The sequence below is a fragment of the Anser cygnoides genome, chromosome 1, assembly GCF_040182565.1.
Source record: "Anser cygnoides isolate HZ-2024a breed goose chromosome 1, Taihu_goose_T2T_genome, whole genome shotgun sequence".
Classification (NCBI taxonomy): Eukaryota; Metazoa; Chordata; class Aves; order Anseriformes; family Anatidae; genus Anser; species Anser cygnoides.
The window spans coordinates 87,192,139-87,219,010 of record NC_089873.1 but is presented as its reverse complement, the minus strand read 5'-3'; the positions used below and the strand labels follow the sequence as shown (position 1 = coordinate 87,219,010).

At 43.5% G+C, this 26,872-nt stretch overlaps 1 protein-coding gene across 4 annotated transcripts in view; it reads left to right on the top strand.

The window, feature by feature from the left end:
- The first annotated feature begins 360 nt into the window (after nt 1-360).
- GJA8 (gap junction protein alpha 8) overlaps nt 361-26,872 on the top strand; it is a 34,787-nt gene continuing 8,275 nt past the window's right edge. Inside the window, exons 1-3 of one of the 4 annotated variants that reach the window (XM_048071663.2) lie at nt 361-1,251; nt 2,145-2,250; nt 2,944-3,036. The gene's annotated coding sequence lies outside the window, so the exon portion shown is untranslated. The other 3 variants (XM_013187582.3, XM_067001596.1, XM_013187551.3) reach the window with 3 other exon arrangements.

Genomic DNA, 26,872 nt, shown 5'->3' with positions numbered 1-26,872 from the left:
TTAGCTGGCAAGCTAATGCCATGTTTGTGTCAACCTCTCTGCATCTTCAGCAGCCTACAGCCTCCCAGAGCTCACTGCTTGCCTGTGCAAGCCATGCCCTGCCCACAGAGAGGCCGTAGAAAATGGCCGCCAGACACAAGATGGCGGGGAGGGTCAAGCAGGGAGGAGGTGGGCTGGCATGGCAAGGCACAAGCCTCCGCCAGCTTGCCTTGGCAGTGGGGAGAGAAACTGTTCTCAATACATTCTTCTTCCCTCATATATATATATATATATATATATATATATGTATATTTGCTTTTGAAATCACTGAATTCTGGAGCAATTCTGGGACATTTATAATGTTGAAGGGAGAAAGTCCGGACAGTGAAGGCTTGTTTCACGGGATGCGCGGCACTGTCAGGTGTCAGGGGAAGCCTGGCTGGTGGCTCGCTCCTGCAGGCGGGCTTGCATTCAGAGACAGGGAGGATGGAGGGCATGGCATTTGCATCCCTCACAGAGAAGGCACCAGGGGACATCACAGCCACCTACCCTACCCATGCTGTAGGCTGGAGCAGCCATGGCTACCTGGAGCCACTGAGAAAGTTTTTAGTGCACATAGCCTGTGGCCAAGTGATAAACATTACAGATACTGCCAGAGTTCCTCCCTTCACCCATGCACATATAAACAGAGCAACATCTACAGCCATGGTTGGTGGTCTTAGATGGAGTTCCCAGTGAATTTTGACTTCCTGTATTGGAAATCTGTTTCTCCTGGGAAAGAAAGATTCCCATTTAGCAATATGCCTGGATCTGTAAGTCCTTTGGGTGTTTCCAGGGAGCGGTGCCTATCACTGTCTTCCCTCCAGCTGCCAGAAGGGCCAGGGCTCCCAGTTTGTAGCATCGTATAGCATGGTGAGGGCTGTCCCTGACATCGAGCTCTCACCACTAATCTGTCTGTGTGCCTGCTCTCCTGGTAGTGAGCAGGGAAGGATCAGGAAAAGGGGGCTCTACTGTGCTTCCTAGTGCTTGCAAGGTGGAATACATGTTTGTATTGATTCTTGAGGAATAGTGAAAGACTCTTCTTGCCCCTAGCATCTAAGAAACAGAAAGCATGGATGTCCCGGAAGGCGTTTTCCAGCAAAGACACACCAACAAGAAGCATCTCTCCTCTCCCTGTGAATGTAAATTCAGGATGTCAAAGAACCAGCAAGATACAGCTTTCCTGGTAGCTAGTCAGTGTGCCTTAGCCTTACAAAGGCAGGGCCTCTGGAGGTAAGCTGAGGATTTCTTTCAGACCTGGGCCTCTGCACTGAGGCTTCTGGTAAGGATTTCATTGGTACCAGCTGGGAAGGGGGCTGTTTGTGGCAACCACACCTGCCCCACAGGACTATAATGGAATCCTTCAGTTCATTGTAATGGATGTTGGTGCTTGCTGTGTGCTAGTGTGTTTGTAGTATTTCTGCAAATTGGTTGTTTCCCCAGAGCATTATTGCTGGAGCTTCTGGATGTCAGCTACGGCAGTTCTGGTGGAGATGCCCTTGGTATTTGAGTGGATCCTCGTTACATAGCTTTGTGGGAGAGACTGCTGAGTTTCAAGTTCTGAAATACTTTGACCAGAGTGTGGCTACTTAGGCCATCTCTGCTGTCACACTGCAGTTTATGGTCACCATGGCAAGGATGGAGCTGTTTTTTTCTCTAACACTGTGTATTGCTCCGTGGTATGATTAAGCCTATGGCTCGCTGGCTGTTTGCACAGTCTGCAGCTTGGGGATTGTGCCAATAGTTGCACAATAGAAATGAATTTCTTATGAGATTCTTCAACTGCTCCTGAAAACCTAGAGGGGAAGGTCTTAGGTCCCAATCAAGCTATTAGTCACAGCAGGTTTCCTAAGCCTTGGGGCTTGCTTGTGCATGGGATTAATCTCTGTGGGTTGAATGCCAGGCGTGCTGCTGGAGGTTCTGCTCAGCTCCAGGCAGAGTACGTGAATGCTTGCCTGGGAAAGCAGATCTCTCAAAGGGAGACTTCCATTCTGCGAGGGAGTGGTGGAGATGGACTAAAGCAACTGGTTTATCCTTCTATCAGCGTATTTGAATGAGGAAAATTCTCTTTAATGCTCACCAGTGAACCTGTATGGGTGTCTTAAGAAAGGATTTGTTCCCTACAGGTCTGATGCTGTGACCACTTCCAGTGGAGATGAGCTGACTGACTCGGCAGGAGGCTGCGTACCAAAAAGGGAGGGTGAAATGTGCTGCCTGCCAAAGCAGCAGCTGGTGAGAAGGCGACTGGACTGTACAACATCAGTGCACACATGATTGGTGGGGAAGCGCGAGCCCAGCTTCAATCCTTGTCAATGGCACCTCGTTGACTTTTAACACTTCCTTATCATGTCTGCACTCACCTCGTAGCAGTACTGATAAAATGCCATCGCTGGTGTAATCTCCTGAGCAGCTCTGCAGAAAATGCTGCAGAGCATGAGAGCCTGAATTGCCTGCAGCCGACAACTGGTGTGGGACTCTGATCCAGACCACGGTAATAAAGCAAAGGCTCTAACCTGAAGCAAGACTCGGGCGGAATAACTTCCAAGACGTATTGAACACCAGATGTGTTGACCTGCTGATATGATTGGCATGGCAGCACAGGAATTTTTGTGTTAGAATAGGGGTTTGATGAAGTTGGGATAGCTATTGCTTTTCAGTACCTCGTGGAGTTGGAAATGTGAGCTGTTTGAAGTGATTGCAGTATGGTAGTGCTTAGAGTTATAAACACCATGACAGTGGGAAGGAATGCATGGGGTTTTCTACTTTTCTTTTCCAGAAATTCTGTATTTCTCTCTTGGGGTATCAAGTAGTTTTTGTACTACTATGAATTATTGCTAGAAGTATGTATTATTTTTGAATATCTAATTTCTATCTGCAGGCCCTCAGCAATCTTAAATATATATATATATATATTATTTTTTACAGGCGAGCAACAAACAGGGATACTCCTGCGACAGTTCTCCTTACGGGTTCAACTAAGGACCCCTGAATATAAAACCACAAGCAACTACTGAGCAGGTATGTCATTTCAGAATTTTTAAAGAGTGCTCGGCTGCTGTACAGTTTCTCACCACAAGAGGAGAACAATGAAAACTGTAATGCAACTGTCTGGAAAGAAGAATTCCCCTTCTGAGTGGGAAATTTGAATGTTTTAAATGTTTTAAAAACAATAATAATTGTAGACTTATTGCCTTTCTTTCTGAATTGGAGAGAAGTCACAGTGCTAAAATTCCTGAAGAAAAACTTATGAAAATAAAATGAAATTGTGCTGAAGACATTATCAAAGAACTTGGGGCCAAAGTCCTTCATGTCTTTCATGGCTGAAGATGCTATTTCGGCTTCACTGGACCAAGTTTTTTAAATTAGGAAGATTGAACTTCCTCCTTTAGAGGAAGGGATCAACGCTGACAACAGAGGTTTCATTTCCAGTGGAAATCAATGAAAAACTTGAATTTGACTTGTAGTCTTACTCTTCCATCTTATTAAGAAAATCTTGTTTGGCTCTCAACATATTCTTCTTGGACTACAGTTCTACTCTGTACTGTTATCCACTGGCTTATAAGTATGTATCTATAATTATGTATCTTTTACATATCACTAGTCCTACAATCATCCCTGTAATCGTTTCCACATGCTGCAGTCTCTGCAGGATGGAACAACTCCTTCCGCATTTTCTGCATTCACGTTATCTTTGGCAAGTTCTTCTGCTCCGATACTTGCTTGAATACCTTGAAGTTTACTTTCAGAAACATAATACCAAAGCTGTTCTCACAGGAATATCTAGTGTTGTCCCATCCACCTCTAGGAGTCTCTAATTTTTTCCCATCAGCTTTGATCTTTCCTATGCTTTTGAACTGTCCCCCCCACCCCCCCGTTCTTTCTGTTGTTTCTGTCCAACATCTTGTACTACCATCTCTTTGTTCCAGCTTCTCTCCATTTCTCCAGTCTTCCATCATCCTTTACCAATATCTGGAACTTCATGTGTGGGAAACTGGGTGTTTTCCCAAGATCACCTCTCTTCACCCCCTAGAATTTCTGCTATTCTTCCTGACAGTGACATCCAGTTTACTACATTTTACTGTATCCAAGCTCTGTTTTGCACATGGACCTGTCAAATCCCACCAGTTTTTCCCCTCCAAAACCTGACTTCTTGCCTACATCCTCTAAATGAAGAGCTTGGCTCTCCTGAGTTATCGTTGTGTTGCTTACAGTTCCCAGCCTCCTGCCTGTCTTGCACTACTTTCCAAGTCCTACTGCCTTACCCTTGTTGTTCTTCAGCTTCCTATTATTTCTGTGGCTTCTCTGTCGGGTTTCATCCCCTCCATGTGGACTCTGTATGCCCATGTTTCATGGCTGTCTGCTATCCCCTCATACTTACCATCTTCCTGAGCAGTGTTTTACCACCTACTGACTCTCTTTCTCTGTCTGCTCACTCACCTTCATGCATTTTTCCAAGGCTTCAACATTTCTTTTCCTGCACTTCAACATTTTTTTCTTGACCTGTTCATACTAGGCAGGATCAGGACCACAATAACTTGGAGACAAATTCCCAGTTCCCCTTGAAATGAATACCTATTATTACCTGAAATGTGCTGTTCTTTGAGACAGAGGTAGCTATCACATTGAAGTCTGCTCAGTGGATCAGCAGAACATATGAAATGAAGCATACATAATGCTAGGCTAAGCTGTTATGGGGGTAAAAAGTGGGACTGTGCTTCCTGTCTGTCTGGTAATCTGCCCACATAAGACCAAGACTCTTCCCTACCACCCAATCTTGCAAAATATACTAATTGATAGTCTGCTGGGTCATGTCACCACCAGTGTACTTACTGTGTTGTTTGTTTTCTTTTTTTTTTTTTTTTTTTTGGCAATCATGCACTTATGCGAGGAAAGAAAACAAGGTAGTGAGTCCTACTTTGAGATGGATATTCCTGCCACAGGCAGGTGTGAGATGTCCATGTCCTTCTGAAGTCATGCCCTCCATCAGCGTTTACTGATGGACAACCTATGTATAGCTTCTCTTCAGGTTTCTGGTGTCTGCTGGGGGTGTTCTGAGGCACCCAACACCAGCCACCTCTATTCTGTCCAGTGTGCAGCAGTGAGGGGATGTGGGCTACTAGTTGAGCTGTTGCTGAGCTCAGCACAAAGCAGCCCAGTTCTGCTGTAGACCTAGTGTAACAGTTCACATCGTGCCAGTGAAAATGAAAGGAGGAGAAGGAAAAGGGAACAGAAAAAAAAAAAAAGCAGGACATGGAGGTAATGGAAGTGGGGGAGTACTCCTGATGTTGTAATGCCATGAGGTTTAGAGATTTCTCTAGCTCCCGCTGTGCTTTGCTAAAAATGAGGATAGTTAGCAGCAGATGTGAATGTAACAACTGAGAGGGGAATGAGAGAAGCTATGAAAAATGCATGAAACGAGTGGATTCTCTTACAAGTTTTTAGGAGGGTTTAGAAGTGGTAGTCTTCAGATTGTGGCCTAGTGCTTGCTCATGTCAAGTGATTGGGATGCTGCAGAAGGTGAGAGGAGGGTACAGTACATGGCCATGTCATCAACCAGAAAAAGGAGAACACTTGAGTAATCAGTTAGTGGAACTGCTGAGAGATGATGGTGTAGCTGAGAGAAAGATCTAGCTTAGGAGTAGAAGCTAGCGTCCCAGAAATGGGGATGGAGATTCATGTAGCTAAGAATAAATGGATTTATGGAAAGGATACTGGTGGTTATTTAGTAACCAAAAGCTTAAATGATCAAAGAGTTTAGTAAGCCCTTCTGACTTTGCCTTGCCCTTCCAAAAATATATCATGGCTGTGTGGAAGATCACTTCCCATCCATTCTTAGATGTTAATCACCCTCTTCAGTATAGGTGGCCTATCAGATTGCATAGGCTGGGCAAACACTGGGATATATGATAGCACATTTGCTGAGCTGCAGGATCTAAAGGTAAGGTTGATATCTGGAAGGCCAAGATATCTGTGAGGGGAGGCAGGATTCCTAGTCTCCTCAGCTGTTTGCCCTGAAAATGGAAGGAGAAAGGATTTCAAATTCCAGAAGTCTTTGAAGGCTGAAGGCTATAAACAGGCTCTTCCTGTATGAAACAGTAAGGATCTAACAGTAACTAGGATGTCTGCTTTTCCACACAGGCCTAATATACTGGGATATCCTTTGTGAGGGGTATGAACCCCATCAGTCAGAGGGGGGACAGGAGCACCCAGTGCTACTGGTATGGTTTAGCCAAGAAGATCACCCTTGAAGAAAGAACATAGAGTAAAGAAGAAATATGAAAGGCCCAGTCAAGCTGAAGTAAAGGGAGACAGAAAGGGAAAAGGAGTCAAAAAGAGAAGAAGGTGGAAAGAGGGAGCCAAAAGTGAGGGAGAGGTGAGAGAAGGAAAGTACAAAGTGTTTTGTACAATGGAGAAATGTCTCAGCCATGGAGTATATACCATATATACTATATTTTTTTCAGCTAGATAGGCTAAGGGTTTTTGTGGGGGCAAGCCCATCAAATGATGGGTCCCTAAGACCTGTTGCTTTCTCCAAACTCAATGAAATCAGATTTTATCCCCTAGGTAACTATCCTGAATTCATGTGGGGGTGGGTGGGAATAAGAGGCAGTGATGAATGTGTTTCTAGCATGGTCTGGATACTCTGTATCAGATCTCTATCAAGAAGGCTGTAATCATCACATTACTTTTTGGGGAATATATGACCAAATGAATATACCTGCTATTTTACTTTGTGATTTACAGGGTAAGAATTGCATGCAGTAGCCATGGATGCTGTGTATATCCCTGCCCCTCTTGCTAGCTTGAATGCAGTGGTACTGCAGCTTGGGTCTCTGAAGCTGTTCTTGGCATGTAGGCTCTTTGTGTCAGAAATCTTCATGGGTCTGTCACGATAGGCCTCATCTATACCTTGGGGTGCAAAGCATGCAAGAAGTTGGTGCTTGGAAGTGCTTGTAAGACACTGCTCTGTTTCCTGGTCCCAATCAAGTGACTAAAGTGAATGTTAATAAAGGTTTAATATCTATTAGCATGTTCCAAGGGTTGGTGTTTTGTGACCATGACTACTGTTTTACCCTATAACTACACCTGTCCTCCCAATCAGAAGCACCAAACTTGAGCAGCCTGTAGTGTGCTAGCTTCTCTGGTGTGTGTGGTCTGACAGAAATGGACAAGCTGCTTGGATGATGTGGAAACCAGCGTCCCTTGCAGCTAAAATTAAATCTTCTAGAAGGTGGGTTGTTCTTGCACTAGTCAGCTCAGATGGAGGGGGTGGGGGCTTTCCAGGAAGAATCTGTGTCACTCAGACCCTTAGCTTACACTGACCAAAGGCACTGGATTTCACTCCTTATACAGTGATCTCACAATAAAGTGGGGAAGAATAGACATTGCTGTAGATACAGGCTACTTGATCTCTGTCCCATATGAGAGATCTGCACACTGAGATGCCAGACCTGCGAGCCCTTTTCCATGGATGGAATAACCCATTTTTTTTCCCTTGTGGATCTCACCAGCCAAGGGTGTTGCCTCACCTCATTTGTTAGCCAGCCAGCAAAGGTATAATTAGGGGTTAGTAAGTAATCTTCAAAAAAACCCTTGGAAGTAAGGGAATTACTTACTTGTAATTTGTGCACCGCACCTGAGGCAATCAGGCAGTGGGAATTCATACTCATATTTGTGTACACAACAGCTGAAAAGATTTGAGAAGAGGTCTGTACTTACAACAGTATAGAGAAAAGCTTCCATTGTCTAACCTCCTGTTTTGCCTTCCCTTTTGCCTCTTCCTGGGCCCCAGTTCCGTTAAAAACTGAAACCCTGTGTTTTGCTGTGCATTGTGACTAGCTCCTCTGACACAGAGTGAAGTTAATCATGTGTGCAAACTTTGCCAGACGAGGGACTAGCACTGCAGACACTTTGAGAACAAGCTATTCATGTTCCTGTGTTCTGGTGAGAAATTTTGTCTCTGACAGGCAAGATCCTAGCAGCAGTTCAAGAATTATAAATCATTTGCTTTTTGTCCCAGCTGGAGAGGAAAACTGACATTTCTTAAGTGGAGGCCCACTTATGGTAGGCACTATGGAAACGTGGATCAGATGGTAACTTTTACTTTGAAGCACTTGCACCAGATTAAAAAAAGGCAGACTCAACTAGGAATAGGTAGTGATGGTGTAGTGCTTTCAGTGCTTTTGTGGTAGTGGTTCTTGAAATGCAGGCATTAGAACTTTACAGGAAACATGTCACTTCCCAAATGGATGGAGGCGTGTAATTGTAAGGGGGAATTAGCTTTGCAAAGTTGGTCACTTATTGCTGTGTGCTGTTGAACTTTACTGTCAACCATCTAAAAGACAGCAAAAGTCATTGACCGGTAGGAATGACTGAAAAATAATTAAAGCAGTGGGAAAAAAGACATTACTGCTATAGTCTGGATCACTCGGAAAGATGTGGCCAAGCATAACATTAGCTGTTGCAAGTCACATGCCAAAGAATAAGGAATAGAGGCTGTGCTTATCAGTTAGCAAGTTTGTCTTGGGAAGCAGCGGCAAGAAAGGAGTCGGGGCTGGAGTGGCTCACTGGCTGACAACAGAATTACAGGATGATGCTGTAGCTGGGGGAAAGCATGCAGCTTTCGGTAAATAACTTCAAGATGAATGGCTCTAGGAGAGGCCGGGTGTGTGTATCATTTAGTACTAACATTGTCACTTCCCATGTATTCTATTTAGTGCTTTTGTTGGTGGTTCCTGGATGGGAGAGGTTTCAGGGAAAATGCCTGAATGTTAGAGTTGGAAGTGTGCCTTCCAGTGAAAGAGGTCAAAGAATTGAAGGGAAAAGAAAGCTGAAGGCTAAATTTTCTATTGTCTGTATCTATCTACATGAGGAACAAACTTATGTTCTTGCAGAATGAAGTATAATAAGATCCAATAACTGGAATTTGAAACTGTAAAAAAAAAAAAAAAAAAAAGGGCATGAAAAGAGTACTTTTTTTTTTTTTTTTTACTGTCTGTAGTTAATCACTGGAAAAACTTACTGAGGATTGTGGAGGATTCTCCACAGGTGGCTTTTAAATTCTGGCTGGATTCTTTTCAGAAAGTAGACCCTTGTGGAGATGAGAAGGATTTCTGCTGAGTCTTCTGACCCAAGTTTCTAAGGTGTGAGTCTCAGTGGTCATGGTAGTTCTTGCTGGAGTTACAGTCTGAGGCTGGCTCTCTGCTAGCAGGCAAAGGATTGAGATGGGCTTCAGGGCAAGAGCAGAAGGCATTCCCTCTCAGCCCAAGCTGTTACTCCTTTTCACCTTGCCTTGTGCAAACAGCTTGCAAACAGTCAAGCCCCATCGCTCTCCCTCTCTACTGGAGAAAAAATCTTCATTTACTTGAAGATTAAGTAGCTCTCCTTGCTCCTCCTTTGCTCCTTTTTCCCATATAAGCACCTACCCTGATCTCACTCCCTGGGATCTGCAGCCACCTCTGCCACTGAGGATGGTGGAGGTGAGCATCAACACTTCAAAGAGGAGCTGCCACTGCCACCAGCTCCTCGTCCATACAGCCCCATTCCACCATCATAGTGGCACCTGTGGGTTTGGGTGTGTGCTGCTGTGCAGGGTGGGAGGAGACAGTGTCCCCAGCAGGAGCAACCAGGCCCCTTCTTTGCTGGGAGAAGGGGGCATGGGCTAGATGCGGGAAAGACTGACACACTCCTTGCTGCAACTGCCTTTCAGGTAGTTAGTGATGAGGTCTCCCCTCAGCCTCCTTTTCTCCACTAAACAACCCCAGCTCCCTCAGGCGCTCCTCATGTGTCTTGTTTTCTAGTCCCTTTACCAGGTTCCTTGATCTTCTCTGAACGCACTCCAGCAGCTCAACATCCTTCTTGCAGTGAGGGGCCCAAAACTGAGCTCATTATTTGAGGTGTGGCCTCACCATAGCTGAATATGGGGAGCAATTGCTTCCATGGCCCTGCTGTCCGCATGGTTTCTGATGCAGGCTGGGATGCCATTGGCCTTCTTGGCCACCTGAGCATGCTGCTGGCTTGTGTTCAGCCAGCTGTTAACCAGCACCTCCAGGTCCTTTTCTGCTGGGCAACTTTCCAGCTGCTTTTCCCTAGGCCTATACGGCTGTATGGGGTTGTTACGAGCCAAACGCAGCACCTGGCATTTAGCCTTGTCGAATGTCGTGTGATTGGATTCGGCCTGTCGATCTAGCCTATCCAGATCCCTATTTATATTCCCTGTGATTTCAGGGTTTTGCTTTATTTCTTACTTTTCTCCTCACAGATTTAAACTGTGACATAGGTGCGTGTGTGGAAAAGTCGATGTGGGCAACGTAGCTGTTAGAAGCTTCTAGAGAGAAGTGCTGGGAAGATGAAAGCTGTCACAGATGGAGGTTGGGGCAACAATAACACATGTCCATGGAGGCTCTAGGCCTTCATGTGCAGTATGAGCAGTACTAGCTCATACTAGCTGTATGAGTATACTCACTCATACTAGCTGTATGTACTAGCTGTAGCAGTATTTCCTAAGAAAATACAATGGCCACTTTAGAGCCAGTGGTACTCCAACCTAGTGGAAGAAAGCCAGGCAGGGCAAAGTGTTCCCTCGGGTGCAGGGGAGTGCTGGGTGGAGCCTGGTGAGGGATGGTGAGCAGGCGAGGAGCTGTGAACGTGACTGCAGAGGCACACGGGGTGGGAAGCTTTTCCACTTGTGATTTCACCTGGACTGTATGCCAACCTCGGCACACAATGTTATCAGTGCAAGCCAGCACATGGTCAGGATGGTTGTGCTCGCGCAGCTGGGGCCCTGGGAGACTTTCTCCAGTCCTTACAGCTTTTTGCTTTGGAGGCTCTTGTCAGAAACATGTCATGGCCTCGCTCCCTGGGTTTATTTACACTTCTACTGGGTCTTCCTCTGGTCATTGATAACCCATGCCACCGAGGCAGCTATCTCGTGGTGGGGAGTAAAAGTGAACCACTTTGTCAGGAACTGAAACAGGGACCTCTGCTCTACCCCACCCCTCTCTGGCAACCTGCGCTGCTCTTGGCTGTTTCCTTATCTAGACTTTATTGCTGTGCAAAATAGCCAAGTTAATAACTCGGAAGGGACACTCGCTCCCTACTGTGCAATGGCTATGCTGTTCAGATAGAAACCCTTCCCGAGAAGCTCATTCCCCTTTCTGTAGCCCATGCAGCAGCTGAACCCATGTGTGCTCTTGGATAGATGCAGTTCTTTGGGTCTCTGGCTCAGTTCTGTGGCAGTGCGTTTTGTGGGTCAGAGATGTGTGGTCTACGTGTGGCTGTCTCTAATTTGTCACTGTTAAATATCTTGCCTAAAAGGGACATCATCAGAAGCACTTGGCATTTTCACAGCTCTCCTTTCATGGCAGTCTATGGAAATTTTATCTTCTCTCTTTCTGGGGCATGAGCTAGGTCAGTGCTGTCTCTAGAACTTGCAGTCTGAACCTACTCTCTTCCCTCCACTAGCAGAAAGCCTGTTTTTTTTTTTTTTTTTTTTTTAAGGTCTTTTGTTCAATGAATAAGACTTTTATTGCCCCTTGCTTGCCTTTTTGCTCAGGCTTGTGCTCCACGCATCCTTTCATGAAAAGAATGTCAGAAATCAATACCCCTTCCTTAATTCCTTGGCAGTTTTACTTGTCCCAGGACAGATGTTTCTATGACAGTTCCAGGTTTCCCTTGCTTTGGCAGGATAGGCAATACATTCAAAGAGTGTAGCTCTTTGGACTGGTTTACAGGAAATGAAGTGGTTCCAACCTCTGACATCTGAGATTCATCAGTGACTGAAGTCTTTGGCATTGAGGAGACCTGTTAACCCAAGTGCCAATTCCCAGCTAGGTTAAAATCTACTTGTAGGAGCATCATGCGGCTCTCAACAGGTATGCCAGTGTATATACCAAACAGCATTCAGGAGAATTTGCAAGAGGTTTTTTGTGTGTCTGTTTTAGATACATGATCAGCGGCTGGCTATTCATAAGTCTTTGCAGGGCTGTCTGCAGGTTTACTGACAGCTTGCCAAGACAAGAGTTTGCACTCCAATAGGGCTGAAACAGTACAGTAACAAACAGGAGGTTGCTGGCATCTTCATGCTGGACAGATACAAGTCTGTTATGGGCAACTGTGGTGCTGATACATGATAGCCTTTGATACAAATGCCCCTAAAAGCTTTGTGGGGCATCTTCTGTATTAAACTTGAAGGATGCAAGGTCTACATTCAAGCTGTCTCTAAGCTGTACTTTGGCACATGTATTGTCGTTGGGCAGCACGTTTATTCCTTTATTTCTTTTCTGCTGAGTGTTCTTTGATGTTCTTATTTTACTTTTCAGTAATTCTAGTCTTCTCACTTTCCATTTGTTTCTTACATGGTCTTGCTTTTGTCCTTCACGCTGTTTCTCTTGTATGGATAGCAGAGATAGGCACTAGCTTTCCAGAACGGAGAGATGAGACGTGGCCTGCAGATGAGACCAGCTTTTGAAATGCATGAGAAAAAATCCACAGGATAATGCTTCCTGAGCTTCCTCATGGATCATAAATTATTTCTGGGAGATGTACTAAAGAAGAGTAGAGCTCAGATATCAAGTGATCAGTACAAGGTGAGAAGATGATCCTGGGAGGTACATTATTCGTTCAAACCAGGAGGTAGTCATAAAACAAGCTGATTTTTGAATCAGAAAATAAGCACTTTTTTTCTAATTTGCTGAGTCATGGGGTCATGGAGAAGGGATAATGGTGACATAAAATAATAAAAATAATTCTGATGTTGGAGGACCATTATGAAAACTGGAGATTAAACCAGGAGCAGTACTGAGGTGATACACACACCTTGCTTCTACATGTACATCCAAGGGTCACATTAGCTCTTTCAAGCACAGAATTATGCTGTGAGCTCATGTGCAGTTCCTCAGCTGCCCTGAGATCAGAGTTCTCTGAAGAGTCATTGCTACCCTGGACAAAGTTCTCCATAGCAGAGCTACAGCTCTTCTCCTTGTGGATGTGCAAGACATGACCTTCCTTCCGCTAAAGCAAGCCCTCTCTGTGTGTTCCCATCTCACTGTGTCATCCAGGATGCACTAGATCAGCTGTCCCCCTTTTCATGATATATCTGTTTTTTGGACTTAACAAATATTTTGCAAATGTCAGTGTTTTCTTCCAGGTTATGGACTAAAAATATTATTAGGGCAAAGACCAAAACCCTGCAGGATCTTGGTACAAACATACTGTAAACTTAACCACTTCTGGTTCTCAGTTGTATTTTGGGACCAGTCTGATAGGCCATTTATAGCCCATTTAATGACTATTATCTTATTTTTATGTCAAGTAAGTTCTTTAATCAAATTGCCATGTGATAGAAGGGAAACTGCCCTCCAGGATCTTAAGTACACTGTACCAGCTTTGCTATATTTAACAATGATATGTGCAGTTTCCTCAGAGAAAAGTATCAACGCTGTTGAATGGCATGAATTTTCTATAAACCCAGGGGTGATTGTCCCCAGTTATATTTCCCTCCTTTTTGTCTTTATTCTCCATGTTCTGTGTTAGCCATTTAATTATTTAGTTTAGGACTGAGATCATATCACAGGTCTGTAGTTAGCTATGAATAATTACAGTTATGACATAATTATACCACAATTATGCCTCTCTACATAGCTTTTACAACATGCCAGATTACAGGCTTTCTTCTCCTTTGCACCAAGAGGTACAGAAAATCAATAAAAATAGCGCAAGACTTCCTGTGCAGTTTTTTTTTAAAGAAAGTTTCAGTGTAAAGTGTCCTGTCCTGCTGATTTTAAAATACCTGGTTTTAGTAGCTGGTATTTAATTCTTCTGATATGTTATAGGAATAGACATGTCATCAAAAATGTTGTCTTCATTTACTTTTTTCCTGGCAGTTGGACAGAAGTTTTTATTGATTTCATCTGTCTTGTCTGCATTATTATTGAACAATCTAACATTTCCAACTGATAAAGGATCAATACCATGATTAGGACTCATTTCATTCTTAATTTACTTTTAAAAAAATGCTTTGTCAGTCTTTTTTTCCTATTTCATTTCCATCACCAGTTTTCTGTAATTCCTATCTTCTGGTTTATATTCAGCTTCTCCTTTATTTGCTGTACGAGTTTGACTTATTTTAAGGCCACCGCCACTTCCTTTTTACATCTGGTTGTAGTTTTTTAATCATTACACTGTTCTTTACTGGGGGGTTGTGTATTTTTGTTGACTAGTAAATTCTTTTAAGCAGTTCTCAATCATTATTCATATTTTCTTATTTAAATTCCAGTTCTATTCAGGGCTAGGAAACAGACCTTTTTAAAGCATTGTGCCTTTAAAGCATTGGATTACCATTTTGGACCTCTTTTGCTTTCACTTAACAATGCAGTTAAGTTGTAAGCCTGCTACCAGTCTCTCATTTCTAACAGTACTTTACCCCCTTGGATGAGGTGAAATACAAGTTTTGATCATTTCGGACTTAAGATTTGTAAAATCAGGAAACTGCTTAGAACGTTTAAAAATCCCTAGAGCTGTTTTTGAGTCAGCAACATTAACATGTGTTAAACTAATCACTTAGGTTTCTTTTTTTTCTTTAGGTAGGACTTGAAAAACCAATGCTCCCATATTCCAGTGTTGCTCAGCTGTCTGTTGCAGACCCAAGTCATCGCTCTAGTTATTAGAATACTGATTCGCAAATATTCAGTATTGCTAATTAGAAAATCAGAATTCAAAATCACAAGCAAGAGAACGGGTAATACCTTTTCTTTTTCTAGCCTGCTTCTGCCATCTCAATCTTTGTTAGGGCTACAGACATTGATCTTAACATTCAGTCACACAAGCCATCCCAGGAACTTTTCCAATTTCTTATAGCTGTAGGATCCTGGGCAGGCAAAGCCTCAATGAATATAAAATGGAAAGGGATGCCATGACTGTATACAGCTAAAGATGATGTATTAGAATGGACTCGACTTCTATATTGTGCTTCTGTAAAGGAGGACATGCTTTTGAAAGGAAAAGCCGGGGCTGCAGCTTAATATACCCAACACCACTCAGCAGAGCTGATGTACAGCAGAAAGATTAGAAAGCCAGACCTGCTGCTTCCTGGGCTGGAGCAGGGTGGCTAACATATTACTGTTTGCGTCCTCTCTTCAGTGCTTCAGGGACACTCTCCCTCTCTTCAGGGACTGGAGAGTCACAAACCATTAAAATACATGCCTGTATTTTTCTGAGGAACTATCTGCAGTAATAGCTGGATTCACTGTGATGGTATTTATCAATCAGACAAGAATGGGAACTCGTGGTGCTGAGCAAGTGGAAGAGTTATTGGCAGCTGCTTTTTCAAAGTGGGACTTGCCACAGTAGTAGCTGCTGAAAGTTTGCCAGGTCTGACACAGAATAGGGGACACCCAAAGAGTCTTAATGCTCCTTGTACAAGGATCCTAATAATGCTTTAAACCATATTACTGTTAATATTTATTCTGAGTAGTAACAGGACTCTAAGGGATTGCAGTTTGCTGGAAATAATGGGAAAAAAAAAGGTTTCTTCAAACTGGAAGCCCTTCAGCCCTAGCATCTATATTGTCTACATATTCTTCCTGCCTCCCTCCACCTTGCTGTTTATTAATTTGAAGCCAAATTATCTCAGGGAATGCCCAAGACCTTTGGGTGGATGATTTATCTGGATGAGTGGGTTATCTTAATCAGGAAAAGAGAACGACTGGCTCAACAGTTTCCAAGTTCAATAACATCCTTCTTAATAAATTGCTGAGGCATGAGAGGTTTCCGTTCCTTGCTGGCATCTTTACACTGTGCCCAAAGAAACAATCATATCAGGTTCAGGAAGGCAAATGACTGAAAGGGCAGGGAAACAGGAACCGTCCCCACGGATGTCCTCCCCAGAGAGGCTGGGAACGTACTCTGCTGTGGGAAATGGGATGCTGAGGTCAGCCAGAGTGCACGGCAGGTATGCTCATCTCTTGGGACAGGGAGAAATAGGGAAGATGGCCTGTTCTGCCATTCCTCCCACTGCCCTGTCCTGCTTATGAGCTTTCCCGAGCCACCTCCACGCCTTGTGCGCGTGGGGCACCTCCACTGCAGAATGATGCAGTGTGGAAATGAAGGCAGGGAGATAAAGGTGGAGAGTGGGTGGTGACAACGCTCCTGAGAGCCCTGAGCCTACCACTCAGCAAGGCAGGCCTTGGTGGTGTTAGGAGAGCCCAGAAGAAGGGAGAAAGGACTAGGGAACGAGCCCCCAGCAGAAACTGGAAGGCAAGAAACCTTGCGGACAGGGAGGTAACACAAGAAGTTTCCAGACATGCTCTCTTGTTCAGGTCATTCAGAAGCTTGGGCCCTTCCAGCATCTTGTGCCTGAGAATGTTAAGGGATTGTACAAAAAGCCTTGATAAAACAAACACACAGATCCCCGCAAGAGTTTGGGAAAAATTAGCCCCTCTTTTACTGGCAGGCCTGGAGCAATTATTACCAGAAGTATTATCAGGTACATGTTCCTCCCGTCCCTGCATCCGCTTTATATAGTACAGATTAGTGGTAAGCAACGAGTTCCCTGACTGCTCTGATACCTCACAACTCCTGGTAGCAGTTAATCTGTCTCTCTGAGGAGGATCTCAACAGCCGTGGAAAGGACATAATCTAGAAAATATGTAGAGAGAAATTTGAGTCCTGGGGCCACCTAAGTATGCAGCTGCCTGTATTCTCAGGTCTTCTCAGTGATGCCCTCCAGCTGATGTGCTGCATCTCCATGTCTGACGCGGGGCATGTTCAGGGCAAGAGAAAGGGCTAGGTAAGAAGACACATGAAGACCCAGGAGAGGTATTTTCTCTATGATGGCCCTGTAATGCACATGCTCCCCCTTGCCTACAAGCTCTGTGCCCTGTCCCAGTGCACCTGTTCAGAAATAACATCTGCTTTAGGGTGAGAACGTGGGATTTCTAACCTGGGCACTGTTGTAAAGGTCTGTGAAGCTCAGTCAAGTTCTAAGTGAAATCATGCCGAGCAGTGAAATCATGTGTCTAAGATTATTCTTCTCTTCCTAGTGCTGTTTGTGCTTCTGCTGTGGTACTATGACACCTACCTTTGACCATTGACAGTGTGTCTCCTTTGCCTTACAGGTACTTCATGAGCTTAGTTCAGATTTTATTATTAACTGTGCTCTTATTAAAGGGGAAATCATGCAGGTCAGTTGGTGTACATCACAAATTTTTGCTGGGTAAGGGATACAGATTAAAGAGAAAACACAGACTATACTAGCAAAAGGAGTGCTTTGTCAACAAAGTCGACACTGTTTGCATAGGTAAAATCAATGCCATAAAAAAGTGATCTTCACATCAGCTTATCTACATCTATTTAACTGTTCAAAAGGTACTATAAAAATAGTATTCAGGACAGATATTACTGCATCATCTTGTGCTTATCTTAGTTTTGTATCTGCAGAAAAAGTCTAAGAAATGAGGGAAGAGAAAGGTAGGCTGCAGACAGCGTAACAGACACCTCGTGCCTTCTTTCCCAGCCATTGCATCCCTCGGTCTCCCCTGGCGTGAGTACATGAGTGAGAAAACACCGCCCGCTAGTGGTTTAGGATGCAGCAGCCCGAGAGACCGCTTGGCAGAGGCTGTTTCCTATTTTTGCTTTGCTAATGCCGCTACAGCGGTTCTGCCGAGATGAGGTGGGTGGCTCTTATTCCTCCTGCCCAAAGATAAAATCAGCATCTCCGGAAAAGGTCAGCACTAAACTGTGTGAGAAGAAGAGGTTCTTACTGGCAGTGCCGTGGGTCACTCGCACGCTGTTTTTCGTGGTTAGCTTTAATGTCCAGATGAAATGCTCTAAATAAGGCATGGCATTTAATCTTACAGTTGCGATAATAGGAGAACAAATTGGTCGAAATGGGGTTAGGTTGAGCACATAGCTCTAAGTCCATAGCACATTCAGAGCCATCACTACTTACTGAAGTGAAGGTATAAAGCAGTGACCATCCCAAAGCTTCCTCAAAGACAGCCCTCCTTGCAGGCAGGCAGGCAGAGTGTTGTGGAGACACCTCTGCTAGCCTGGGACGAGCTAGCCCCAGCGTGGGAAGCAGCATAGCACCAGTGTGCTTCACACTGCCCCAGCTCATTAGCCCCACTCTAGAGAGGAGATAATTAGCTAAAGTGGAACATGTTGCTGACACAGCAGACCTGCTTTCAGACCTGAGCTGATATCTGCCCAGCTCAGCATTGCGCTGTGTGGTTTAGGCAACTCAGGATGTCCAGGCTGAGTTTTCAGGGTGGGTGGCAAGATACTTTTTATTTTCTGAAGATATTTCTCAGAGACAAATGCCAAGAAATGATAAAAACATAGGGACAAAGACCTCAGAAAGCCTCCTCCTTCCCTTCCAATTGTTTTCCTTTTTATGAGATAAGATCATTCTTAACAGATGTTTGTTTACCTCTTCATAAAAACCTCCTGTGATTCTACAGCCTCCCCAAGCAGTGTGCTGCAGTGCATTGCTGTTCTTACCGCTGCAAAGTGTTTTTCTAATGCTTAGCTATATCATCTTTATTGCAAATTAAGCTGATTATTTCTTCTTCTACTTCTGGTGAATATGGAGGACAACTGCTTAGTCTTTCCACCCATTATAACAAACGTTTATGCACTGGAAGACTGTTACCATGCTTCCCCTCCTGTTGTTCTTTTCCTAGAGAAAACAAACCCAGTTCTTTTATCCATTCCTTATAAGTCATGTTTTTTTTTTTTGCATCTCTTACCATTTTGTTGTTTGCTTTTGGACTTTCTCCAATTTGTCAACATCTTCTGTAAAATGTGGTGCCTGGAACTGGACATACTGTTCCTGCTGAGAGCTCAGCAATACCAAGTAAATGCACAGAATAATTGCTTCCTTTGTCTTATACACAAAACTCCCCTTAAAGCACTTCAGAATGAGATTTGTCTTTTTTCTGTGGGAATCTCACTTAACAGACTCATATTCAGGCCCACCCCAGCCCTTTCTGTGCTGCACTGCTGTCGAAATGGTTATGATCTACTTTGGACCAGTGTGTTTGGTGTCTATGCCCTCACCATTTCTGAATTATACCTTGGTACAATCACCTCTGCAGGCCAGCTCTCCAGTGTTTCCCGTTCATTTCAACTTCTGATCTCTCCTGTCCCTCTACTTTCAGAAGGGATGGCAGACCCCAAACCAGCTGCCATCCTTTACATTTTGTCCTCTGTTCCGTTTTCTGAATCACTCAGGGAAATGCAGACCAGCCCTGGGGCCAGAACTTCAGGAAGGTGATCCTCCCAGCTGGCAAAGTGAAGCCCTGATAATTACCCTTGATTATGGTACTTCAACATGTGTAGACGCTGCACAGTGGTCTGCTTGCTGCTCTGGGGGGTCTGTGATCTAGATATTTCTGAAATGCTCACTGAAGTCGACATACTTGATATCTACCATTTCCTTCTCATCTACCAGACCTATTAGTCAAAGAAGAAAATTAGCCTGGTTTGACAGGGTTTGTTCTTCATAATTCCCTGCTGGTTGTTTCTTATCACCTTATTGTCCTTTAGATACTTATAAATTGATTGTTTCATAATTGGCTCCAGTATCTTTCTAGTATCACAGGCTGACTGGCCTGTAATTCCCCAGGTCCTCTTATAACAGTAATTTTCAGAGCAGAACTGCATTTAAGTTAAAGAGATATTGAAAGGCATTCCACTTTTGCTCTGCTTATCTTTATTCATTGTCTAGTTTTGTTCCATCCCTTAAATTAAAAACATATTTCCCATAAGTATTTATCTTCCACTTGAGCCCCAGCATAATCCAACCCTGACTTTACCTCTTCTGTTACTTGCATACTTCCCCAATTTCCCTCCTTGATGCTTTCTATTTTTCTTCCTCTCTTTTGTTTGTATTTTGTTTGCAGTTTTCTAGCAAAATGTATTCCCCAGTTCCCTGAGGGCTCTGAAGAGATGCTGAACTTTGGGCAAATCCTGGAAAAATCTCAGAGCTCTGCCCTTAAAGTGGGGACACTGACATTTGCCAGTTTTGCATGGACATGGCAAGTTCTGCCCAAAGATTTGCCCAGCACTAAGTACATATAAATGATTTCTGAGTCCAGTAGGTGGTAGAGAGAAGAGAAAGTCTGAGGAGATTCTCATCTCTAGTGATCAGACTGATAGGCAGCTTTGGCTCAAGGGTGGACAAAGAAGCATGTCACTAGAAAGCAAGTGTCCACTAAGTTGGGCGGTCATCTAACAAATAAGAGTGTTGGGTAAATCTCCCAGGTTCTTGTAGGGAGGCTGAATATATCTGGTATTCAGCTTCAGCCATGAGTGAAAGGTTTGTGTGTTCAGCAGAAGAACAGGAAGCATGTGCCACTTTCTAGCTAAGCAGATCAGGAGAAGATAACTTTGTTTGAGGGAGAGGTATCATTATCCAGGGTTATGCGCTATATAATTGCACAATCTGCTATCATGCATGAACAGAGCTGTTCAATAGCATGGCCCTGCCTTGTCCTGACATCATGTCTGTGTTGGAAATCCATCTGGAATGAAAAATCTCACATTCCCCAAGTGACCTCGCAGTTTGTGAGCAAAAGACTGAGTTATAGTGGAGATTTTACTGTCTCAGTGGTGCCGGGAGATGGGAGCTCAGTGACCAACTTCAAAGCAGCTCAAGTATGAGAAGTCATAGAATCACAGAATGATTTGGGTTGGAAGGGACCTTAAAAGACCACTCAGTTCCACCCCCCTGCCGTGGGCAAGGACACCTCCCACCAGACCAGGTTGCCCAAAGCCCTATCCAGCCTGGCGTTGAGCACTTCCAGGGATGGGGCATCCACAGTTTCTCTGGGCAGCCTGTGCCAGGGCCTCACCACCCTCTGAGTAAAGAATTTCTTCCTCACATCTAATCTAAACCTACCCTGTTTTAGTACAGAAATATTACTCCTTATCTTATCGCTACCCTCCTTTATAAAGAGTCCTTCTCCAGCTTTCTTGTAGGTCCCCTTTAGGTATTGGAAGGCTGCTCTAACATCTCCCCAAAGCCTTCTCTTCTGTGTTGGACAACTCCAACTCTCTCAGCCTGTCTTCCTAGGAGAGGTGCTCCAGCCCTCTGATCATTCTTGTGGCTCTCTTCTGAATGGTCTTCCTTTTTTCTTTTTTAAAAGTGGAGGTTATGTTTCCCCTTTTCCAGTTGGTGAGGACTTCACCAGGCTGCCACTTCTTAAATATGATGGCTAGTGGCTTAGCAGCTTCATCTGTTAGTTCCCTCAGGACCCTCAGATGCATCATATCAGGTCCCATAGACTTGTGCACCTTCAGATTCCTTAGATGGTCTTGAACCTGATCTTCTCCTACAGTGGGTGGTTCTTCATTCTCACAGTCCTTGCCTTTGCCTTATGGGACTTACACTATGTGGCTAGAGCTCTTGCTGGTGAAGACTGAGGCAAAGATGCTGTTGAGTACCTCGGCATTCTCCACATCCTAGGTAATCAGGTCTTCTGCTTCCTTCTGGAGAGGCCCCACATTTTTCTTAGTCTTTTATCACTGAGATACTAACGAAGCCTTTCTCATTGACATTGACATTCCTGGCCAGATTTAATTCTAACAGGGCTTTAGCTTTCCTAATCTGTTCCCTGGCTGCTCAGAAAATTTCTCTGTATTCCTTCCAGGTGACCTGTCCTTGCTTCCACTCTCTGTAGGCTTCCTTTTCGATTTTGAGTTTGTCCTGGAGCTTCTTGTTCATCCGTGAAGGCCTTCTGTCATTTTTGCCTGACTTCTTCTTTGCTGTGATGCATCACTCTTTGAGCTTGGAGGAGGTGATTCTTGAATATTAGCTTTCTTGGACTCCTCTTTCCCCCCAGGGCTTTATCCCAAGGTACTCTATCAAGCAGATCCCTGAAGAGGACAAAGTCTGCTCTCCTGAAGTACTGGGTAGTGAGCTTGCTATGAGCTCTCCTCAATGAATCAAACTTATTTCCAAAGAAAACAATGTCTTAGAAGTGCTAGAGTCATCCATGGTTCTTCTGAAGGCAAGAAGTCCTAGTATCAATGTTACTCTCACTAGCCACAGATATTTCTTGTACTGGTATTTGGTGACGGATGCACTCAGCACTTCTACAGGTTACTTAATGAAAGCATAAAAATTAGGCCAGGTACACAGGTTGGAAGTGTTGGCCATTGTTGATCTGGCACTGTCAGTGTTGCAGTGACTTGAATATAATTTCTGCATCAGCTACATCTTGCAAGCAGTTCTGCATCTTGCCAGAAAGTGTTTGATATTTGGATAGTATTTGCAAATGGCAGATAGGAAGTTAATGGGAAATGTCTCTGACAGTAGCTGGGTGTAATTAAGAGATGGACTGTAGCCATGTAGTTACATACCAGATCTCAGTTTTGGCTTATTTAATTAGAGAGATAGGGCCCAGAAAAGGGATACGCATGTTCAGCCAGAGCTGTTTTTCAAAAGAATAGTTTCAGTCTGAAAAGGGACGGGCAGTTTAATGTCTGAACCATTTGGCCTCTGATATGGCAGCTTGCAGGCATTATTTAAAGACGTTAGCTCCTGGTTGTATCAGTCAGTCCTCTGTCTTTTACTGCTTCCCAAAGTGGGGATGAGGGTGGCAGTGATGACCATTAGTACATGACTCATGTACTAATCCTAGTTTATCTCAGCAGTGTCTAGCAAAACAAAGCAACAAAATAATTCCGTACTCTTCCTTACCATCCTTATTCCTCTTGTTGAACAAACTGTGCCTGTTCTTAATCAGTGCATATTCGTGGGCTCTGTATCTTCTCCTCTGTGTGTCCTCTCGCCAGGAAGTCTCTTCCAATGCTTTATATAGCTTGAGCAGAAAAATGTCATGTACCAGACCTCTACTACTTCTCTATTAAGAGAGTGATTTATTAAGGTGTTCAGAATATGACCTTTATTCCAACTTTATGCATAAAGATTGATTTTTCTTGTCTCTAAACTGGTCCCTCTTGCAAAATTTGATTCTCTTCCATCTCTAGCTCTTTTGAAATACAGCCTGAAAACCATCCTCTCTGCCTCCAGTTGTGCCTTAGATACTGGGACTGTGCAACTCAGCTTAAAAGCTGCTTGGGAAGACAGCTGTTGAATTGAAGCTCTGAACTTACTTAAGCATTTCTGGGCATTTGTGCCCAAAAGAGGCCTCAAATGATTGGTTTGAAGATATAATAATTTTGTGGCCCTCATGTTATATCTCTTTCAAATGACAACTTTTCTAGAAACAGCGTCTCCCAGAGCTATTCTGGGTAATTAAATTCCGTGATAATTTTGTGTAAAGAGGGAGCAGAGCAACTTGCTGATTTGTCACTTTATAGGCTTGGTACCTGTATCATTGCTTAGCAGATCTTGCACCCCATAATCTTCTTTTTCTTCAGAGCTGGGCACCGAGAAAACATTCTGAGCAGTTCATACAGAAAAACCTACAAAAATACCACCTCAGAATAAAGTCATATCCTTTGCCTCATAATCAAAACTCATAGTGCAGTTGTACTTGAGGATGCATTACCGAACGTGAGATATTTCTCTTCTGCAGGCTCTCCAGCATTTTTGCAGATGGCTGAGGGTAGGCAAGTATGCCTGAGGTAACATTCCTGTTCGCTGGGCTGATGGAATTCGGCTACACTCCTTAACAAAACAGTTTGTTTTAGACATTTTTGATGCATGTGCATGTGCAAAATGCATTTGGAAGAAAAACTAAGCAGAACAAAGACACTGAAAGGCTAGGTGGTACAAGTAGTATTTCTCAGCTTTGCTTAAGATTGACTGATGGTTCTTTTTTCCTAGTAAAAGATGTTAAAGAGCAGACCAAAGTATCCAAGAATGCCAAATTCAGATGCAGTGCCTTAGTGAACACCTGCGCTGGAAATCAGCTGTGTGCCTTGGTTGCCAGAGCTGGGTCTAGGGTAATAAATTAATTCAATTAGTTCTGCCACCATCAGAGATGTGGGTGCTCCCTTTTCACCTGTCATACCATGACTCGCAGAGACTAGTGAGTGGGGACACACAGAGCTGTGCTGAACCACAGCAGATCTGCAGAGATGCTTCAGTCCCTGCTTAACTGTGCAAACTCCCCTTTATGCATATATTAGGTTTTCACTGCCCATTGCCTGCTCCTCTCCCCCCTCCACTTTTTCATGTTCAGTGGATTCTTCTCTCTGTGTCTCTGCCTCTCTTTCTCTGTCTTTTTTCTTTTTTTTTTTTTTCTCTCTATTGTTCCCCATGTCACCAACTGTCACTCACTTCATAAAGCCGTCTGGCTCGGAGCTTAAATATTGCAGGGCAACTAAAACCTGCCATCAGAGCCAATTCAGTCACATCTGCTCAGTCGTGCGACAAGATTGGGACTTTTAGGGTAGGGAAGAAGAGAGACAAAAGTTCACTCTTCACTGCAGAGTGCCAAGAGAGGAGGGGGACACAATTCTTCGGTGGAACCTTTCCCAGTGGCAAGTTGCTTGCTCAACATCCTTAATCTATATGATCTTTCTTGCTGGTGGTGTGCTTAGATTGCAGTGGCTGGAACAGCAGGGAGGGGGTTTGCAGAAAGCCCATGTGAGTTAGGAATACAGGTTTGTCAACTCTGAGTGGGCTTAGGTGGACTCCAGCTCTTTTCCTCATGACAGGCAATTTAAGGGAAAAGGGGACTGCGTAAATTCATCTCTTTCATCTTTTTTTTTTTTTTTTTTTGAGATTTGAGGAGCTGGCTGACTGCAGGTGGAGTCCTAGGCATCTGAATTGGTTGAACCATTCATCTCCAGTCCACCCGAAATTGTTCCTTAGAGTTGAACCAACTGAGAAACCTTGAATCGCTTCACTTGCAGAAAATAGGGTGGTCATGACAGAGTGTTGAAAAATGTGGCTAGTTCAGAAGTGATCGCAGGAGGAGTTTAGCCAAGTGTAGCAAGCCACAAGTGAGGCACCTGATGGAATCAGGAAACATTTTTCCATCTCTTCTAAAGTGAGTTTTCTGTGTGATAAGGTTTATCGCATCTAGAATGCTCTACCATGCTGTAATGGAAATGTTCAACTGGTAGCTGTGGATACATCAGTGTGACTCACACGGAAAGAAAGGGATGTAGTTCACTGCAGTGCCTGGGGGACAATGGAGTTTATATTGTGCAGTCATGTTTTTTACAGAGTTGCACATGATTGGTAACTGTTTGGTGTACTTTGCTCTGTGAATTTGCAGAGAGAGAATGTTTAAATCAGTTTAGATAATGTATGTAAACAGCATAATCTTCTGCTAGACTTGTTAATGTAAGTGCTGACATTAACACACTCCTTTACACAACTTTAATGACTGAGAAAGTAGCAATTTTCTTCAGTGATTAAATTATATGTTTGCTGCTTGTGCTTGCAAGGTGTTTGTGCAAGCTGAAGGACTGTGTTCTGTTCTTCATTTTCTAACGTGAATGTCTGGGGTTAAAATTTTACGGTGTTTCAAGATGAGAATAATCAGTCCATCTTGTTTTAGAAAAATGACATCACAAGGATTTTTTGGTTGAAAATTTGTGAAATTCCCCAGAGTCACAGAACTCTCAATATTTTGTGTGTTTGTCTATGTGTGAATATGTACACAGAGTAGCTGAAACAGACTGGTATGCGTTGGTGTGTCATAACATATGGCATCACAAATATATCCCAGTGCTATCTGAAGGAGGAGGGAAGTTGAGATACTCAGATTTCCATACTGTTGACTGTACATTCCTTTTTCTCAGCACGTGGATATGTGTGTCTGCATCTAGAAAACTATAGATGGAGGTAGCATCTAAATGATGGACTTCTAGGTCCCTGCGAACAGCTATTTTGTGAATAATGTTAGCTGTTCCTATTGGTGTTGTCCACAAGTCGCTCTTTCTGGATCACTATAATATTCTGTATTCCTCAGAGTCTTCAGACTACTGTGATACATTAAATCAGACAATCCCTAAAAAGTTTCCTCTTTATTCCCTCTTTCATAGATTTTTCCCTTACCTAAAATTAAACAGTAGAAAGTTTTGGATATGCAGGATGAAGTCGTGGCCAGAAATAATCTTATCATGTAAAAATATTGAGGGATGTAATGTTTGACCTGCATTTCTTGAAAACGGACTACTTTCTTAGCTTTCCAATACGATATCTGTAGCTGGCTTCCGTCTCTGTGTTAGCCTGGGATAGCAACACACGTTTTATAGAGAAACTAGTATTTTAGGTCCCAGTTGATAGATCTTCATGTTTCTCTCCAGGTTGGTTCCAATGTCAGTGAGGCAACTGACTTGAAAAGCAGATACAATAACTCCAATAATGCTAAATAATTATACTGTATATAATGCATATTGTATAGCAAAACTAGTAAATATGGTAGTTATTAATCTTATAAAATATTAGTAACATAGTAATGCTGTTGCTATTGCTATTATTACCTAACAGAGTGATTTCTAATGCACATTTAATATATGCAACCTATAGAGAGTCCAGGTTTGTATACATACAAGACGGGCACCAATTTGAGATCTGTTTGACCCATGTGTGGCTCTGCTGAAGAAGAGCCTGGGTGCTTGAAAGCTTCACTCCTTCTAACTGCTGCAGCTGCATGCTGATAAATGTGTTCTTCTGTACTGCTGGCAAGTGTCTGTACGTGTATAAAATCTAAGCAGGCACACGTAACTGAGCTTACAAGAGACCACAGAAGACTCCTATCTGGAATAGGAGTTAAATATACTCCTTGGCTCAAAAGTAAGTGACTGTTTAGAGCCAAGGAAGAAAGAATTTGGTAAGCAGTTTGCTCTGGCTTCTCAGAACTTCTCTTGCTAATAAATCATTGTGATCAGGGCAAGCAAGCAACTTTCTTTCTGTTTCCAAAGCATG